The following is a 20,305-nucleotide window of genomic DNA, read 5'->3' as shown; positions in this document are numbered from 1 at the left end:
ATTATAGGTACACATGCTTTCAAGAGCTAGCAAAATACTCGCATTGGTGCTTAAACACAATCAATCATCATATATGATGAAGAAAGTTCGGATTCTAGTAGTGAAGTTGAGGATTTTAATTTTCAAAAACGTGACCGTACTGAATCTTTACCGGATCCTTCGCTTCATTCTTCTTTTGAAAATATTCAATTACTTTCTGACGATGAAAACAAACACGACATGCCCCAAATTATTGCTTCCTGGCATCCAGTACCAATGAAACCAGCTACTGAAAATCTGTCCTTGCTGCTGTCCTGTCTTCGACTCACGATTCTCTTGACTCGGTTATACCCCCGTCACCAACCGCCATAGTCAATGCTGTTCAAAATAAAAGGCCTAGATTTAACCAAATAGTGCCTGAAACACCTGAGTCATGCCCAGCAATAGTAGCAGCCTCGCCATCGCCATCGAATATAAAAAATACACGCTCAAAACGGTCGAAACTATCTGTAAGACAGAGAAGGTAATTGAATTAGCATTGAAGAAAGTATTTGAACATAATGCCGAAATAGATGATAATCAGTTATTTAAATAGAAAAGATAGAAATAGAGATAGATGAAGATAGATGAAGATAGATAAAGATATAATAAATAGAAATATAATCATACACCTATAGAAAAAATCAAAACACCACTAGAATACTGTCATTATCATTATTATTTGATGATGATATTCACCACAAAGTAATTTATATTCAACTCAAACAATAGGTCGCCCTCTTAATTTTTCAAAACAAGATATCAAATTATTTATCGCAATTAATTTGATCATGGGAATCTTGAATATGCTACCGGCCTATGCTGACTATTGGTCTCGTGAATTGATATTTGCTCAACAATTTTCAACAGATACGATGGTACGTTCACTTCAACGACAATTTGCTTAATGACGGTGATCGATATTTTAAAGTTAGGCCCCTGATTAAAAAAGTACGTGCCAATTTTTCGAAAGTTCCTCATGAAACCAGACTTAGTATTGATGAAATGATGGTGCCATATAAATATATTTTTCCTACTTATGCTGATAGCCTCGAGAGGCTATTTCAGCTTCACCCTAACGTGTGTAGGGCACAAAAAGCCGGTAGTTGGAAAAAGTACATAAAATACAAGCCTTGCGATTGGGGTGACATAATATTTGTTAGAGCGGAAGTTTCCGGCTTAATTTACGATTTTGTCATATATGGTGGTGAAGACACCTTCAGATATCACACATTTTCACCAGAAGAGATGAGTTTGAGCTTTGGGGCAAAGTCGTCTTGTCACTTTGGTAAACTATTCCGGATCCAGCGAGTTCAGTTGCTTACTTTTTAGGAGTTATTTTGATACTGGTCAATAATGGTTCAGGGCGTTATCGGAAGTGAGATTAATAAATAACACAACTGGTTAATCGGAGCGTTTATTCGCGACTGAACTTAAAAAGTAACGGAGTTTGCGGCGCAGCCGCATGTTATGTATACGAACAAATTTGTTTACATAACCAGCTGTCCCTAATAATAAAAAGTGAAAAAAATAATAGTAGGATGAAACCCATTAGAAAAAGTGGACAATATTATAAAAATGGAAGGAAAAATAATTTACGGGCGATCTGAGGTCGAGAAGGAGATCTATAAAAAATATATATAAAATATATATCGTAAATATATTTTTAATAACTAATTTTGGCCAATTTTCATGTATATTTCATATATTTCAAATACCTTATGATGGGCTAAAAATTTTCGTAGGTTACTTAAGTATATATATAATGTATTTATTTATTGATATCAAAATACAGTTTAACTTTGTAAAACTATAGCAATTGAGTTGCTCTTATAAAGAGAAACAACATTTAGAGCTATTGCTTCACCATTATTTTTATATCTTTTTATATTTTAATATTGCAAAAATGCTCTTTATATGTCTAATGTTCTAATGTTTTTTAATAATCGAAATTCTATTTATGACATCTATAGAATAATGATATAAATAACATATTAACCTCTTTAAGGATTAATCGTATAGAGGTTACATCTCCCCCCCTTAAAATTGTAAAGTCTTATTTAATATACTACTCCATTACTGGAATAAGTTTGGTAATATGAAAGAGATTTGACTCAGACTTTCTATGACCTGTGTTTACTTTATAAATTGTGTTGGATATTTTGTCTACAATTTGATAAGGTCCTATTTTCAATTCATCTAGTTTTTTTCGGTTTAATCGGTTTCCGTTTTCAACAAATACCAAATCACCAACTTTTAGTTCATAATGTTTTCTGTTTTTATCAAACCTTTCTTTATTATAATTATGAGATTTTATACTATTTTCTAAAGCAATTTTTCTGTCTCGCAATATATGACTATCTGTTATATTCTGTTTCAGTTCATCTGGTAGAATATCAACATTTTTTCCCTGCAGTAAATATTTTGGAGAGAACCCTGTTACGCTATGTTCAGTTTCGTTATATCTTTCCGTGCATTCGTGAGCAATAGTTGTCCAAGCAATTTTGTCCCTTCTTTCATTAACCTTGCAACGAATTTTGTTAACTAACGTTTGGTTTAACCTTTCGTTTAATCCATTTGAAAATGGCGCATTTACTGCAGTGAAAACTATAGGAATACCTTCTTTTTCTAAAAAAAATTTGAAGTCTTTGGAGTTAATGCCTGGATATTGGTCTGATAGAATCAAGTCAATTTTATAATCAGATGTTACTTTTTGGACAAGTTTTATAAAATCATGCGCACTCTGTGTTTTGGATGTTAGAATATAGGCGTAACGAGTAAAGTGGTCTACAAGCAGATGTAAATATGTTTTGGTTGAACGAGAACCCCCAAATCCCCCTATAGTGTCTATAGACACTATTTCGAATGGAGAGGTCGCCGGACCTAAGTGAGACATTAGTCCAAACTTGTGTTGTCCTCTAGATTTATTTTTTATACAGACAGCACAATTTTCGCACACTTTTTTAATATTATCCAATAAATTTTTTGCTTGATAAAAGGGTTTAATCTTATTTTCCATTTGTCGTCTTCCTATGTGACAATAGTAGTGATGTACATGTTTTATAATTTTTTTACTAAACTCCTCAGTTAGTACAATCTTTTCGTTTTTTCCTATCTTTCTATAATAGATATTATGTTTGAAAATATGTTTATTTATATTTTGTTTTATATCTTCATTTTTATCTTGATCATTCCGTATGTCTTCTAATTTAATAAAATTCACTACTTTTAAACTACTATCTTGATTTTCATACGATTCTAACACAGGGTTTCTGCTTAAAGTATCTGCCTCTATATTATATTTGCCCGGAGAATATATTATTTTAAAATTGAATTGCGACAAATAATACGTTAAATCTCCCAGTTCTTCGTCCGTTCTGGCTTTAATATTCATTTTTTCTAAAGGTTTGTGATCTGAAAAAACTGTGAATGTTTTTCCTATAAGCCAATGTTGCCAGTATTTTACCGCCTCTTTTATTGCTAAACACTCAAGATAAATGGCTTTTTTCTTTTTTTGCGAGTCATTTAATTTTTTTGAAAAATATGCACAAGGTTTTTCATCACCGTTGGGTTGAATTTGTTTTAAAATCGCACCAATACCTTGTATGCTAGCGTCCGTATAAATATGTATTGGCAAGTCTGGATCAAAGATGGCTAGAATGGGTTTAGAGCAAAGTAGTTTCTTTATAGTGTCAAAGGATTCTTGACATTTATCGGACCAAACGAATTTCTCGCCTTTTCTTAATAAATTATGTAAAGGATCCAGTATAATAGAAATGTTTGCCACATATTTTCCATAGAAATTAATTTTTCCTAAAAATTGTCGGACGTTTTTTTGTGTTTTTGGGATTGGAAATTCTTTTATGGCAATCAAATTATCTTTTAATGGAGTGACAGTATTGTTTTTTATTATGTGCCCTAGATATTTTACAGAGTCCTGTGCAAAGCTACATTTCGTGAATTTTAATTTAAAGCCTTCTTTTAAAATTGCTTCCAATAACTGAGATATGTGGTCAATGTGTTTTTCGAATGTTTCTGAAAAAATTAAAATATCATCGATGTAATTTACAGTAAAATCAGACAGTTTATGCTTTCTTATAATGCTACTTAAAATTCGTTGAAAAATAGCGGGAGAAGTTTTTAAACCAAAAGGCAAACATGTCCATTGATAATGTGCCTCTTGGGTCACAAATGCAGTTTTGTGTCTATCTTCAATTTTAAGAGGTATGGACCAGAACGCTGAATTTATGTCAAATGTTGAATAAAATTTGCATTTCCTTGTTTTTACCATTAAATCTTCGATAAGTGGGAATGGTTGCGATTGGGGAACTATAATTTTATTTAATTCACGAAAATCTATACAAAGCCTTGATCTCCTTCCTTCTTCTTTTTTAAATGCTAGTGTTATCGGAGCGGCAAACGGGCTATATGATTCCTCAATTAAATTATGTTTTAGTAAGTTCGATACTTGGTGTTCAATTTCTTTCATATCTTCGATAGAGCACCTGTACGGTCTTTTGCTACAGTATTTATCTACCAACAAATCAATATGGGCTTCATAACCTTTTACAGTACCTATATCATATTTGTCTTTCGCGAAGACTGAATTATATTTGCATATCAATTTATCAATAACAGATCTTTTTTTATCATCTAAATTATTTACTGAAATTTCAAAATTATTGATTAGCATATTTTCATTAAAATTTATTTTATACTCATTATTCATTTTTTCTTGTTTATTTCCTATGTCACTACCTGAACTGCCAGGAATTTCTTTAGTGCTTATAGGTTGTTTTTCTTTATTTTTTATGTAGTCTTTATTATTATTGCTGAGGACATTTTGTGTGATATTTAAATTCTCATTTTGAGTTAGATGAAAATTTTGTATACAGTCTAACCCAACTAGGAAATCATAGTCGAAGTTGTCGTCGTCTATAACAAAAATATTGACATGTTTCTCAATGTCGAAAATTTTTATTTTTAAATTAACTATTCCTATAGATTTTTTTACGCCATTAATTGTTTTTAAACCTGCAGTGTTATCATAAGTAGGTATTTTTTTTAAAGATAACAACCTTGAATTTATTATGGACACATTAGATCCTGAATCATAGATTCCGGATATTTCCAAAGTGTCATTTATTCGTAATTTAATTTTTATTAATGGCGGCGTTATTAGTTTTTTGGATCAATTTCTTTTAATTCCATCTCTAATTCAGAATTGTTAACACTCCTTATTTGAGCTTTTTTTGGGCTATCATCATTTTTAACTTTGAACCAACATTTGGATTCAGGGTGGTAACGTATCCCTTTATTCTGCTTTTCACAAATTTTACACGGACTAACTAAGGGCTTTATATTATTCTCTATAAGCTTACCTTCGGGAATACTTATCATTTTATCAAACGTTTTTTTCTTTACCCTATGTTCTAAGCTTCTTAAATTATTAAATAAGTCTTCAGTTTCCTTTAAACTATTCCTATCAATCTTATCTGCAATAAAATTTGGTAATCCCGTGGCAATCAGATCAATTAGAGTGAGTTTATCTATGGACTTATTTATCTCTAATAGTAATCTCTCTTTCTTTACCGCATACTCCAGTAATGAACCCTGCCTGTATTTAAATAACATCGCATACCTGATTGGAGACCAACTCTTATCCGCATATGTTCCACAAAAATTATTTTTCCACGTTACCCATTCCGAATTTATTGTATGCTTTATAAGCATGGAACTATACCAATCTAAACAAGAACCCTCTATAAATAACCTAAAGATTTCAATTTTTTTTTCATCTTCTTCTATTCCTATACGGGCACATTCTGCTTCAAAGGTAGTCATCCACTGGGACACATTAGTAATCTTGCTGTTGAATTTTTCTATGACAAATTTTTCTGCCATTCTCCCTGTATTAAATGATTTTGACGAATCTTTTTTTATTACAGAAACTTTTTCTATAATTCTTGCTAGAGATTCTTCCGAAATTCCGGTTGTGGAAGTTTGTGGTTTTGTTTGTTCCTCCAATAGGTATCCCATAAATTGCTTATTTCCATCTTCATCACAATAAACAGCCTTCATCTGTGGGTTCATGGATATCCACACCTGTCTTTTCTCATGCCGTTTTTGTAATGTAGCCTTTACTTTCTGAAAGATTTCGGTCTGTACTATTTTATCATGTAATTTTACAGGTTGTAACTTATCTGGGATCGTAAAGGTGCGGCCATCGAAATCCGTGATTGTCGTTATACAAATAGTATTTGTTTTTACATCTTCACTGACTTTAACCATGAACTCGAATTTCAATTTATCCATTTTTCTTGGTAACTAGCTGTAGAAATGTTGTTTTATAATGTATTTATTTATTGATATCAAAATACAGTTTAACTTTGTAAAACTATAGCAATTGAGTTGCTCTTATAAAGAGAAACAACATTTAAAGCTATTGCTTCACCATTATTTTTATATCTTTTTATATTTTAATATTGCAAAAATGCTCTTTATATGTCTAATGTTCTAATGTTTTTTAATAATCGAAATTCTATTTATGACATCTATAGAAGAATGATATAAATAACATATTAACCTCTTTAAGGATTAATCGTATAGAGGTTACATATATATACTTGTAGTTATCTAAAAATAGTTATAAATAGGCATCTACGCATATAATTTAAAAAAGATTCGACAACTTTCTCCAAATATTGTAGATGTCTTATTAAATATGAATTTTATTAACTAATTTGTTTGTTAATTATAGTAGTATATTTTGATTTGCAATTTTTTTTAATCAATGTAACATGTAATCTTATCTTTTTCGAGTAATTAAAGTGTAAATTTTAAAATAAAAATTGTATATAATAATGAAAAAAATATATTCGAATTCGAGTTTTTTTTGATTTTTTGCTTTTTCTGAGAAGATTTACTACAGTAACATATATATATTTTTTCACCATCGGAAAGTAGAGATTTCAACGAACAGAAAACATACCAACTTTTTGAAAAAAGCTGATATTTTGACGGGTGAATTTTCGATTGAAAATTAGGGTGCTTTTTCGATATTAATTCAAAATATAGTGAAAAAATAAATATTTCTAATCAAATAAATTACAGCGTATTTGGGACATAAAAAGGTAAATTTTCACCAAATTTCGTGAAAAAAGTTTTTTTTTTTTAAAAAGATAAAAATAAAAAACCAAAAACTTGGTTTGTTGAATTTTTCACATAAATTTTGAAGCTATGTGAAAAAAGTGTAAATAAAAAAGTGCTAGATCTTTTTATTACCTACAACTTTGCCGTGTGACTTTTTTCCATAGGACTTTTAGTTTTGCCGGAAATCGAGAAAAACCGTTTTTTACCCTAAACCCCCCCCCATACCCTTCCCGACCTCAGATCGCCCGTAAATTATTTATCCTTTCATTTTTATAATCCCTCCCTCCTTTTCTAACGGGTTTCATCCTACTATTATTTTTTTTGGTTTTAAAAATTATCGACACTGGTCTACAGTAACCCACCCCTCCTACAAAAAACAAAATATAAGAAGTATCTATCAATTGAGTAAAATTACAAAAAATAAAATAAAAATAAAACAAATTAACATCTGTGTCTATATTTTTATAGCACTTTAGGAATCGAACCTGTATGAACTTTTAACTATTATTACATGACTTACTGAAAGGGGAATGCCCATTTCAGGCCCAAAGTGGACAATAGATTAGAGAAAGATTAGATTTTGTAAATCTTCGTGGCCTAAAGGATAAGACGTCCGGTGCATTCGTATCGAGCGATGCAACGGTGATCGAATCCCGCAGGCGGGTACCAATTTTTCTAATGAAATACGTACTTAACAAAAATGTTCACGATTGACTTCCACGGTGAAGGAATAACATCGTTTAATAAAAATCAAAACCCGCAAAATTATAATTTGCGTAATTACTGGTGGTAGCACCTCTTGTGAGTCCGTACGGGTAGGTACCACCGCCCCGCCTATTTCTGCCGTGAAGCAGTAATGCGTTTCGGTTTGAAGGGTGGGGCAGCCGTTGTAACTATACTGAGACCTTAGAACTTATATCTCAAGGTGTGTGGCGCACTTACGTTGTAGATGTCTATGGGTTCCAGTAACCACTTAACACCAGGTGGGCTGTGAGCTCGTCCACACATAAAGTCTAGGCAATAAAAAATAAAAAATTAAAAATACTCAGTGCAATTTTGGCATAAATAAATATGCATTTACGTTCTTCCACATGAGCGCCACTACAGTTTACAATAAGTTCAAAAAAAGTAACTCTATTGAAAAACAATTTTTTTTATTTTTGCGGGAATAATATTGCCCGCATCAAAACCTTTTATGTATTAACTAAATATTTTAAGTATATAAATAAAATATATAAATAAAACATTTTAAGTATTATCTTTAATCAATAGATTTTAATCGATTATAAGCACATAAAATAACATCAAAGCCATACCCATTGGACTTTACTGGTATTGTTATTTAAATACAACAAAAACGAAAAAATAAAAAATATTGTGTACTCGTAAAAAAAGATTAAGAAAAATAGTTCAAATATCGGTTATTTAAAAAAAAAACGATATATCGATTTAATGTAATTATTTTTCGTTATACTGACAACACTGAATTTAATCTGACTGACTGAGACTTTTTGGCGGGAACGCGAGGAGTGAAGTTGTGTGATTTGTTTTATTTTGTCTATTTAGTGTTTCTTCGGGTTTAAATGTGTAATAATGGTGGTTTATTTACTGTTTAATATCTGTGAAAGTGCACAAATGTGGGAAAATGAAACAAAGCCGCTGGACGTAACTTCTCGGGATCCTCCAAAAATTCCACTAAAAAAATCTTAGTAAATGACCACAATTTTACTGAGATTATATTTCATCTCATTTCATTTCATTTAATTTCATCCCAATTGATTAATGTCTCAAATTAATCATCTTCATATCATTTCACTTCATAATATCATTTTTCATAAAAATATAAATATATAAATTAAAATAGGACATGACTTAAAGGTCTCAGTTACCAGGTCATAAAATCCCTTAAAAAAAAAACTGACTGACTGACACTTCGCTTGCCGCTTGTGCTTACGTTCAAAATGTGTTTTGATTTTTCTTTGATTTATTTTACTGACTTTGTTTTATGGATTTTATCCTCCCTTCAACGACGACTTTGGCTCAGGAGTTAAGGATCACAGCAACATTTGATTATGGATACCGATCAATAACGTTTCACTTATTTATAAAGAAAATTAACCATATAAGGTTTTTTTTTTTATATTATCAATTTCAGTATATTTTTTTGATATCCAATAAATTTAAGAATTTGAAACAGTCCATTTTATAGTAATATTTGCTGTCCATTTTTGGGCCCAGCATACTATGGAGAGTGGGCATTCCCCTTTAACTGTTCCCTTAACGAGTGTACCACTACGTGTAAACGTGTTAGGCTTATAATAAATGTTAGTACTATCATCTCTTAAATTATTGTTAGCACTGGGGTTAGTGGATATTGTACAATCTTTTTCCTGATTTTGTGGAATGGCACCTTCATTAAGCATGTAGGCTGGCTTCAATCTATCAATCGATACATTCACGTTTTTATCAGCCATTTTTATCAAAAAATACTTGTCTTTTCTGTCAATCACATTGTACGGGCCCTCATACGAAGGCTGTAAATCTTTTCTCACCAAATCAAAACGTCCAAAACATGACAGCGTGTACGCAAATCCGCGTGAACAAAGATTTTACGTGAATCACGTTGTTGTGACGATTTTGGTGTGAACTTCTTAATCGCGTCCCTAACATGAACTACATATTCATTTGAATCGCTGATTGCAATGTTAGAGCCTTCGTAAAAATCTCCAGGTAGCCTTAGGGTTTTTCCGAAAGTCAGTTCTACGGCACAAACACCAGTATCAACGTGGTGTTGCCCTTAGACCAAATAAAACTGTGGGTAACTCTTCTACCCATATGCCTTTGTCTTCACGTGTCATTAGAGCTGTCTTTAATACACGATGGAATCTCTCGACTGCACCATTTGCCTGAGGGTGATAAGCCGTCGTTCTCAATTTGTTCATACCTGAATATTTCTGAAAACTGCTTTTAAACTGCCTGCCCTGATCGATCGTTATCCTAACAGGACAGCCATATCGTGTAATCCAGCCCTCATAGAGTGTCTTAGCTACCGTTTGTGCATACATACCTTTTATTGTAAAAACTTCCGTCCAACCAGTTACTCTATCGATTACCGTGAAGCAATGTAACCGTCTGTAACCGTCAGCTGAAGTAGGCAATGGGCCTACTAAATCTACATGAATATGTTCAAACCTGTCACTAGCTTCAAACCTTCCTAAATCTGATACAGTATGGCGCATTACTTTTGACATTTGGCATTGTGTACAGGTTTTAGCCCATTTTTTTACGTCTGCATTCCTACCTGGACAGAAATACTTTGCTGAAACTAAATTCCTAGTTGTGCGAATGCCAGGATGAGCTAGATCGTGAATTGCGTGAAATGCTCTTTTCCTAAAACTCTCAGGTACATACCTACGGCCTAATAACATTAGTTAAGACTTCACAACAAACTTCATGACGACAATCGGGCGAAATAATTTGTTTAAATCTCAATCGCTCGTTTATTTTGGCTAGCAATGTCGTCAACTCGGTGTCAGCTTGCTGTGCCACTGCGAGTTCCAAGAATTCAAGCGTTGTCGGGCACACTATGGTCTCTACACGTGATAAAGCATGGGCTACAATATTATCGTTTCCATTAATGTACTGAATGTTAGTCGTAAATTCACTAATATACATGAGCTGCCTAATACGTCTAGGCGTCTCCTTGTCACTAGGTTTTTTTAAAATAGGTATATTAACGATTTATGGTCGGTGTAAATTACAACAGGTCTACTTTCTATCATGTGTCTGAAATGCTGCACTTATAAGTAAATGCCTAAAAGCTCCCTATTAATTGAACATCGCTGAGCTTCTTAGAAAAATAACCTAAAGGGCTCCATTGTGTACCTACTTTTATTTGTAATACGCCACCAATACACTTATACGACGCGTCAGTTATAATCGCTAGCTCTGTATTCACAAGTGGGTAACTTAACCTCGTTGCGTTTTGAAGGCTAGCTTTACATCTCGCGAACGCGGCCTCCGCTTGGTCAGACCACTGAACCAGCGATTTGTCCGTGTGCTCATCTGCCTACAAGGGCAATAAAAAAAAAGTAACCTCTCCTTCAAGGTTTCATATTTATTCGTTTCCAGAGGTGCAAGTAATAAATCACTCACTTGTTCGATAGCGCTTTTAGAGAGCTTCGTAATCACCAGATTTTGCTTGGCCGTATCTGACAGCCGTTGACTTTCTACGGCAGCCTCGAACTGAACAAACCAGAGTCGCGTTTGGTCTGCCCAGAATTCCGATATCCGTGACGAAACGCTGATACTTTCCAGTAATCTCTCACTGCCATCGCCTCTAGCCTCTACTCTCGCGTCACCATAACATGGCGTTTGAGGGCTCATTTTATGAAAAGCTTAATTAAAAAATTCAATGTGTTCACTCACGGGGTCAACACTTTAGGAGTTATTTTGATACTAGTCAATAATGGTTTAGGGCGTTATCGGAAGTGAGATAATTAAATAACACAACTGGCCTCAAAAAGCTTTTACTGGTGGTAGGACCGCTTGTGAGTCCGCACGGGTAGGTACCACCATCCTGCCTATTTCTGCAAGCAAGCAAGCTGCTATGTCTCGGAAACGCCTGTTGGAGTGGTACAGCGATACAATAAGGACTTAAAACAGAGAGCTGCTGTCTACTATCCCAATATAATAAAGCACTACAATGCGCTTATGGACGGGGTTGACCTTGCAGATATATTGGTAGCTTTTTATAGAACTGAAATGAAAAGCCACCGATGGTACTTACCCATATTTTCCCAAATTTTAGACATGTGCGTGCGTTATTAACAGCTGGATTTTATATCACAGACATATTGCCGTGAATAATGTAAAACGACTGAGCCTAAAGAAGTTCCGGCGTCATATTATGTTTATACAAGGGCTATTCTATCCTGGGAGACAACAACCATTTAAAAACTCTGATTCTATACCACCAGAATCGAAAAAAATTATAAAAGCACCCTGTAGTGTAAGGCCAACTACAGACGTGAAATATGATGGATACAACATTTCCCTACATTTGGGTCCAAAGGACGATACAAGCTATGCATCAAAGACCAGACTGCTATTATGTGCATAAAACCGCTGTAGTATGAGGCTTTGCCTATTACCGAATAGGAATTGTTTTTTCAATTTCCGCAATATAAATTTCAAAAATTAAACTGTTTTGCTTTATTTTTTCTGATAGAAGTTATATTTTTGTCAATTAAATAAGTGGTGGATTAAAAACACGGTTTAATTAATTTTTTTTTTTTATATAAATTATTTTGTAATCAAATCATAGTTAATTTGGCAATGTATCTATAAAGATACATTGTTAGCGTAACGTATCTATTAATGTCTTGGCAATGTATCCTTTAAGATACATGTGGTCAGACACTTATGTGTCAGTGGACTTAACCCGCCGCGTTCAAGAACTTTTGAGCAATGAAAGACTTTTCCCGAGCCTATATAAATTTATTACAGCGACTGTAGAAAAAATCTGACCTGAAAAAATAACATGAAAACCTGAGAAAAAACCGGGAATTTAATAATTTTGTATACTGTATGACATTTCGTAAATATTAACTTTATTATTGTATTATAATATGTAGACGGCCAATGGACTTGTATCCGGCTAATTTTATAAATTAAAAAAAAAAAAAAAGATACATGTGGTTTTTTTTTAACTACCCTCATGAGATTTTTTTGTTTCTTTTCTGGACATTCTTGGGTCATAAGAGTTAAGTGGTCTGAATATTAATTTGATATTAAAGAAAAAAAAACTGCCAAGTTAAGGGAATATAGGGACTTAAAAGGATCGGGAATCCAGCTAAGATTAGATATAAGACTTTGTCGAGACAACATCACGATACTCAAGAGGAGGGCTTTCATCTTAACAGGATGTGCTTTGTGATGTGGTGCATCTGTGGGACGCAAAAGAGTGAAATGAACTCACAAACTTGATTATTCACGAAAAATATGAACGTGTTCACGTTCTTTAAGATGTGAATAATTACTATGTCCTTTGTGGGTTTGGAGCGGCTTAATACAGGCCTGACCATATTCAGTAGCAGCCGATAATTTCCAATCGTCCGTCTACAGTGGAATCAGCGTGTGATCTCTTATTAAATAAAACTTCTCAAATCCAAGAACCACCCAGACTGACACACCAGATTTACTGGTGGTAGGACCTCTTGTGAGTCCGCACGGGTGGGTAGGTACCCCGCCTATTTCTGCCGTGAAGCATTAATGCATTTCGGTTTGAAGGGGGGGGCAGCCGTTGTAACTATACTGAGACTTTAGAACTCATATCTCAAGGTGGGTGGCGGCATTTACGTTGTAGATGTCTATGGGCTCCAGTAACCACTTAACACCAGGTGGGCTATGAGCTCGTCCACCTATCTAAGCAATAAAAAAAAACGCTGAATTTTCAAAATATGTACATAATCATTATTTTAATATCACAAACGAAAGATATAAACTCGCCAAGGCTATAAATCGAATAAAATCACGCTTAATATTTTATAAAGGTTAGAATAGTCTCACTGTTGGAAATTTGTTTTCGAATCTTATATTTTGTTGCATGTAAATTTGATCTCGCCAGAGTGGCCGACACGGTCAACATGCATTAAACATTGTGTTGCAATCTACGACTTACCTGGAATAACTTAAAACGCAAATATGAATCAAATGGCTTCAAGTGAAACCGATATTATTCGCTACGTTTGGTAGTTTTTTTCAATATTGTTTTTCATTTGCTTAACTTAACATTATCTAGATGGCGCTGTTTAATTTCGATACGAACTACTATATCTTTCTAACCTACACGTGATCGCGATCGCAGCGTAAAAACATCGAAAAAGATTTACACTGTGGCCTCAGAAAACAACGGTACATTGTGATAAATAATATAAGTTTCGTCAAATATTATTTTTAAATAACATATAAATATATATTCGCCGTTGTATCATAAGGACATAGAATTCAAAATAATCATTGCACTTCAAAGCTTTTAACCTTTTAATGAATTCAGAAAACCAGACTTTTTATTCCGTTGTTTTAATATTTGAATATTTTTCAGATCTCAATACCCAATCTTGTGTACGATACAACTACTATGAGAGTTTTCTGGTTTTAAACAAAAACCGTTTATTCAATATATCGAACTCTCGCATTATTTAACGATTTCATCATGGCCGTATCTCCGCCATTTTAGTCAGAGAGTATTGGTGCAATACAAATAAAAATTTAATTGTATAATTATTGTCGTCCGAATTATTCGTCATTGTTTGAGGATTTTATAGAATAAATATATTATATATTTGTAGATATATATATCGACAAAGACAACGCAGTTAAATATCTTCTTTTTTATTTAGTATTTTTTTAGTCTTTCATAATTTTTATAGCCTTTTACAAAATTTCAACATCAAAATCAAAACAGGAAATGAACAGGCCGAAGGCATGAATGAACAGGTTATCAGCTCAAACAATCCCTCAGAGCCCTCCTCAGCTTAGTGATTGCTGGGTTGGGTCCTATATCTGTTACAACGTGAATACGCAACCCACTTTGGGACATGTGGTTGAAGGCTTATTTTTTTAATACTTTTATACTATACGCATAGTTCAATAATTTTCAACATTTTCTTTAGTTTTAATACTCAGATTTTGGAATATAAATTTTCTCTCTAATCTTTAAGCTTGGAAACGGTTGTTGGATTATTATTGGATAAATAAATTGATTTTAAGCAACTCAGTTATTCGGTACTCAAAATAGGTAAAATCAAACCTTGCAAAATAATATTTATAGCATCACCGAAGTTTTGATAGGGAATATTTAAAATGAGAAAAAAATCAATATCGAAAAACATACAAGATTATTATGCATGATCTGACATCCACAGATAAACCTCTAGTAAGCAGGATGCTAAAAATATTTTGTAATAAATTACTAATATATTGACAGCATTAATCGCGTTTGAGTGGCAACCGCTTGGCAGAAGAAGACCTGGTCGCCCTGTACACACTTGGCGACGCACCGTGGAGAATGAGATGAGGACTGCCACCGTGACCTGGAGAGATGTCAAGGAGCAAGCGCAAGACAGGGTAAAGTGGAGACAACTTGTGAGGGCCCTATGTACCAGCGGAGTACCCTAGGACTACAACAACAACAACATATTGGTTACAAATAGAATTCATGGTAATACTTCATCGAAATCGAAAAATACAAGTATAATATAAATCACGTAACTAATGACCCGTAGTATAGACATACACATTAAGAGAGATAACAAAACCAAACGACGATGCTCTCGTGGTCGACAACGTGACACGTTTGTACTGTTTACTCAAAATGCAATTAACGATGCAATAAACGAGACCATTCAAAACAACTAACACCTAAAACCATCCGTATAAGAATAAATCAGGGTCAGCGACTCTATCAGGGATACCAACAAAATAATAATAACAGTTCAAGTAACTACGTTTCACCAGGTAGGTACGTTAGAGACCGATAATTTTAGGCTGTTTCTTGATAACTCCATGTGTTCACTTTTATCTCGTAAACTAAAATAGCATTTGTAATCCTCCGACTTCATTGTCAGACTGTAGACACCAATGATGTCCTGCGATACCTACTGGTCCTAACCCACTGATTTTCTCGTCGGATCTTCTTAGTGAGTCGCGCAAATGATCCCGTGGTAGATTCTGCTAAGCACTGCTCTAGCTAGGGGTAGTATTAGCAAATTCGCTCAGGTTGAACCCGTGAGCTCACCTACCCGTCTACTCACCTACACTCAGGCTACCAACGAATAAGTACAGAGAAAAAATCAAAACAAATCCAACGAACTCAAGCACTGCAGAATAGCAACTACATAGTCATGTATAGTCATGTCATGTTTTGAAGACCTCCTTTCAACTACAGAATCAAACCAGCTCATGGTATTATAATATTATTAGTGCTGCTAAAAGGAATGCTGAATTTCCGCTAAATCGAAGACTGACCGATATTTATGAGATGTCAACAAGTATTTGGTTACAAATTTTAAACCAGAGAGATAGCTTTAACACATCAATAGGAACAGCCATAAATATGCCTTGCTTGAATATGTTGCTGCTTGTATATTGTGACACTTTCTGTCTACGACCGAGGAACTGTTAAATACAGTATAATTGCATTATACCAAAAGTACCAACTAACAACACTGGCAGTACAAGTTCGCAATAAATGCAACCGCATTGCTGTTAGTCTTTTGCAAATATAGTACAATGTATTCCACGTACTAGTTTCGAACTATATCTAAGTATATAAAGTATGCGGGATGACGATTTTACTAATGCTTATATCAATTCGAACACAAAAACTTTTGTGGTCCTTTTATAATACATCCGACGCAAGGAGGGGTGTAGAATATCTATTTATGCAAAATGCGTGTTATAAAAACATTACATTTAATTTTAACAAACTAATCATTTTTAGCGAATCTTTCTGACGCCAAATTTTCTTTTTTTAGGATAGAAGATTTAGATTTGCTGGTGGCTGGTAGCAAGCGGGTGGTGTAAGCTTAGGCTTAGCCAGGAGGGGCAGGATAACATCTGCCCAAATGCTCTCTCTTTAAAAACTCTGCAGCTGCTTTATGAGTGCATCCCCCACAGGATCGAAGTCGCCTACTGTGAATATGTAGTGAATAACTCTTCGACACGGACGAAATTGGACCATTGAACAACTTTTAGTATAAAATAATAGCCTTTGGTATAAACACTGTTAATAGGTAACTAAATCTTCGAGTTTTACCAAAATTAAATTGATATTTCAAATAAAGTCAATTTATAAAAATTCGATACAAACTTCTGAGTGAGCAAATTGCACGGAATTGCAATATGGTTATGATATTCTTAGAAAAAGTTCACCGACCTCGTCGAGGCCATTTTTACGAACGGGCTCCTTGATGTGAGAATTAACTGGGCTTTCAAATGAAAGATGAACGATGTATGTAGCTGCGACCGAATGTAACGAGTGATAGTGATTTCGGCAACAAGATTAGCAGACTGAAACCAAACGCTGGATACTGTCACGGTCTCCTATGTGCTATATTAAAAGACTAGAAAAATTACTGGTGGTAGGACGTCTTGTGAGTCCGCGCGGGTAGGTACCACCGCCCCGCCTATTTCTGCCGTGAAGCAGTAATTCGTTTCGGTTTGAAGGGTGGGGCAGCCGTTGTAACTATACTGAGACCTTATATCTCAAGGTGGGTGGCGCATTTACGTTGTAGATCTCTATGGGCTCCAGTAACCACTTAACACCAGGTGAGCTGTGAGCTCGTCCACCCATCTTAAGCAATAAAAAATAAAAAATCTGTATGGCCATATCTACATTGGCATACAACTGAGCAAAATTTTCATAAGTAGAAAAAATCTAAATCACTGTTGGTTTATAGCGAAATACTCTTTAAATTAATCTTTGGTGGCTAGGGGTTTTACACATAGGACTTGTATTTGTATGGCTTTCAACTTTGGAGTTACTTGACTGACGCGGTGATGCGCGCTCCTGATTGATGCGTCGTGACCTTTATATTAGTATGTATGTCAGTCTCTGGTATACATAACATAGGGAATACTAATTTGGGGAAGAACGACCGTGCGTAATTTATTCCCAGGAAATTTTGGAATTACATTATACCTAAAATGCTCTATTGCCTAAAGATTACAATTTATTATTTTTTTATTGCTTAGATGCGTGGACGAGCTCACAGCCCACCTGATGTTAAGTGGTTACTGGAGCCCATAGACATTTACAACGTAAATGCGCCACCCACCTTGAGATATAAGTTCTAAGGTCTCAGTAAAGTTACACGGCTGCCCCACCCTTCAAACCGAAACGCATTACTGCTTCACGGCAGAAATAGGCAATATTTTGTATAAGTACCCGACGCTTGTAGAAGAGGGTCCGAAATTGAAAAGTCGTAGCAAGGTCATTGTCGTCATGGAAACGGGTGGAGGAGAACGTTCGCGTGCCAAGGGCGGCTGTACCCGGTGATAGCTATGCGACTACTAATGGAAAACAACTCGAACTAATCGAAGCGAAATTCTTGCAAATTAAGGAAACGAAGCCAGTAAAGAACAAATCTTATCAAGTATCTGCTTAATTCATTAAACATAGGTCAGCGAATACTACAACAACGTGTTTGTCCCGAAATTTTATGTCTTTGTGATGAGACTATTAGAAAATGATGAGGGTTCCGTCAATTTACCGGCAGGCTGCGGAGATTAGTACAAAATGTAATAATTCATAGGGCTCCCTAAATACGTATAAGCTATGAAACATTTAGTCTGAGATACAAGGTATGGCCGAGCTTGTACGACGTTTCTACCGAACTGGAATTGTTGGATTAGATCTCAAACTCCAAACCATGGCAGCAAGCCTCCTCAGGTGCTCTCAGCTATCATAATATTATATAGTGACCTCGATTAACGATAATTATCAGATTCACTTAAACAATTTAAGGTTTGTTTCGAATTACCAACGAGAAGAGTTCGTACTGTACTATGATTCCCGTAGTAAATATAGCCGCCTCCCTTAGCTCGTTGCCTAGCAACGTCACGGATAGCTGATATCTCCCATCAGGCCGACTGCAGATATCTTCTTCAAGTAATATCGATGGCTATTTAAACATCAAGTCCATTTTGTACACATATGCCGTAGTTTTAAAAAAAAATCACATCATCATAAACACAATAATGACTGTATCGTATTTCAGTCGCACGATGCTTTGTGAACAACTCAGCAATAATTTTTTTTACGATTGAAGGATTACTGTTGGCTCGGAGGCCTTTCCAGTTTCACCAGGACAGGTGGGCGAGCAAGGGCTTAGACAGGAGGGGTGGGATTTGCTAACCGCTGCCCGAGCGCCTCCGAAAGAGACCTAACAACTCAAGAGCAGCTGCTTCGCGAAAGAATCTACTACCGGATCGGAATCGCGAGCCGCTGAGAAGATCTGGCGAGAAACCCAACGGGCTGGTGCATGGGTTAGGTTACACGTCGAACTCTTTGCCAAGTTCGACGAGTACGGTTACCAAGGTTCCTAAGCCTGCTCCTAGTGTTAAAGCTGAAGGCTCTAATGCAGCCGGAAAACACTGATTGACGTTTGACAATTATTTGTAAAGCAAGATTAATGTATACGCCACGCTCTGCCGTTGTACTGCCATCGAAAACTTTTTTTAAGACTAACTCAAATACATATACAGAAAACTGTTATTTAATTGTTCTTTTTTTGGATGGAAGGATTACTCATGACATAAAGGTCTTTTCAACTTCACCAAGACAAGTGACCTTGAATTTGTTAACAGCCCGAGCGCTTGCAAAGGAAACCTGGATTGAACTTGAGGATAACTCGATCAAAAAACTCAGATGGCTGATGGCTTAGGGTTTGACGCTTTCATTTCGAGCTCGCCAAAGAGTCCGACTTGAAACCAGTTACCACAGTCCCGAAGCATGCTAGTGCTACTGCTACAGGCGTGTGATAATTGTGTTAATAGATCGATTGAATCCGTAGGGACGTGATGTAATCTTCTAAAGTGTCACGTTATTTTTCGTAACTTTTGTTTCGGTCACTCTTTTGAACTAAAACTATCATCACTTTAAAAAAATCATGTCAATCTGTTGCTTAGTTTCGACGCGTAAGAAGGACATACAAACAGATAAACAAATATACTTGACCATTCAAAATATTAAAGTATGTACAGCGAATAAAGTATGTTTGTTCGTGTTCTATGTATTCGCGTGTAATTTAACCGATTGAATTGACACTTTTTACAGTTGTTAGTAGGTTTTTCGGAAAGGCTTCTAGTATAATACTATCAACGTATAATAAATAAATAAATAAATATTTACTAACAATCACGCCACGTTAACTGGTCCCGTGAGAAATTCGTAAAGAACTTGTGTTACAGGTACCAGATAACGGAAATAAATGTAAGATTTTTATTATACACATACATATATTTAATATACATCCATAACCCTGGAAAAGACTTTATATTTATCATACAAATATCTTCCCTTGGCGGGATTCGAATCCCCAACCCCCTTGTGTAGTGACCATGTCACTTA

The 20,305-nt window shown here is 34.8% G+C and overlaps 1 long non-coding RNA gene across 1 annotated transcript; it reads left to right on the top strand.

Annotated features, from left to right (window-relative positions):
- Positions 1-14,793: 14,793 nt before the first annotated feature.
- Positions 14,794-17,035, top strand: LOC134199246 (uncharacterized). Its single transcript, XR_009973659.1, has 2 exons — positions 14,794-15,394; positions 16,710-17,035. It is a non-coding gene; the product is annotated as an uncharacterized LOC134199246 (long non-coding RNA).
- Positions 17,036-20,305: the final 3,270 nt, after the last annotated feature.

Source organism: Bombyx mori, chromosome 8 (assembly GCF_030269925.1).
Source record: "Bombyx mori chromosome 8, ASM3026992v2".
Classification (NCBI taxonomy): domain Eukaryota; kingdom Metazoa; phylum Arthropoda; class Insecta; order Lepidoptera; family Bombycidae; genus Bombyx; species Bombyx mori.
The sequence above is the reverse complement of the archived record's forward strand: the minus strand, read 5'-3'. Positions and strand labels throughout refer to the sequence as shown.